Source organism: Acyrthosiphon pisum, chromosome A2 (assembly GCF_005508785.2).
Source record: "Acyrthosiphon pisum isolate AL4f chromosome A2, pea_aphid_22Mar2018_4r6ur, whole genome shotgun sequence".
In the NCBI taxonomy this organism is placed as follows: Eukaryota; Metazoa; Arthropoda; class Insecta; order Hemiptera; family Aphididae; genus Acyrthosiphon; species Acyrthosiphon pisum.
In genome coordinates this window covers 72,356,091-72,357,436 of record NC_042495.1, presented here as the reverse complement: position 1 = coordinate 72,357,436, position 1,346 = coordinate 72,356,091, and positions in this window count along the sequence as shown.

Here is a 1,346-nt window from a genome sequence, read left to right as displayed (position 1 = left end):
CCCCCCCCTGAATACGGCCATGGCTACGGGTGTCCGCTAAAAAATCTGTCAAAACCAAAAAACACACGTGTTTAAAACTTACAGTAACCCCCCCCCCCCCTCCCTCAGTAAAAACCTTTTTACCTTTTCACCTATCCCGATTGCGGCCCGTCCATAGTAGGTAGGAAATACTATTTAAGTGGTTATCAAAACAAAATAAATATCCCGATTGCGTCCGATACGTATAATGACATAAATATAACTAGGTATCGTATTCACGATTCATACGATCACAAATATTCGGCGTGGTAATTTCCAGACCATTAAAGATAAAAAAAAGCAGATAAACTGTAAGATTGCAAGGTTGCTAGTGGAACACAGTTGTATATTGTGCTGTTATAGTGCCGTTTGATTCTTCGTTTTATAAAATTTAAATTATGGAAATTTACGAAATGCTTAGCGAAAAAGAATAACCAATATTAATAATATTTAAATATAAATTTCGATTTAATAAATTATTAGCAAATGAAATAAAAAAATGGTGTTGTACAAATAAAAATTGTAAAAGTTTTGTCAAGCGATACAAGATTACCAGACAAAAAATTTGAAAGCTATCAAAATACATTTAATGGACTAATAGAACAATGTAATACATTTAATTTTAATTTTAAGCCCGTTGTAATATTCGTAGATTTTGAAACATCTATACACAAGACAATTCGTTTAACTTGGCCATTGGCTACTATAAAAGGTTACAGGTTCCATCTAGGTCAATCGTGGTGGCGAAAAATACAATCTTTAGGGTTAAGTACGGATTATAAAGACAAAGATAGTGATATAGGAAAGTTTTTAACATATATATTTGGATTATCATTTTTAGAACCTGAAATGGTAGGTGAATGTTTTGCCATAGATTTAGCTTCTATACAAACTTCAACAGCTAAAATACAATCATTTTGTGATTATTTAGTAGACACTTATATTGATGATGATTCTGATTTTCCCCCTGAAATATGGGCTACTTGTAGTTCTAGTATGTATTTGACAACGAATGCGTGTGAAAGTTTTCATTCAAAATTCAATTCACTATTTTATACTTCACATCAAAGTATATTTCAATTTTTGGAAATTTTGAAACAATTCCAAACAGATGCTAAAATAAAAATAGTTTGTAAGCCTCGGGAAACAACTAAACACATTAATAAAAAAAAATTCATACTAGGTAACCCAAATTACAAAATTAAAAATCTTAGAAATATCTGATTTTGATTTTGTAAAAATAATAAGTTTTAAAAATATACCTCTAACACTATAATTATTTTACTATTCATTGACATATTATTTGTATTTCACATCTATTTTTATTG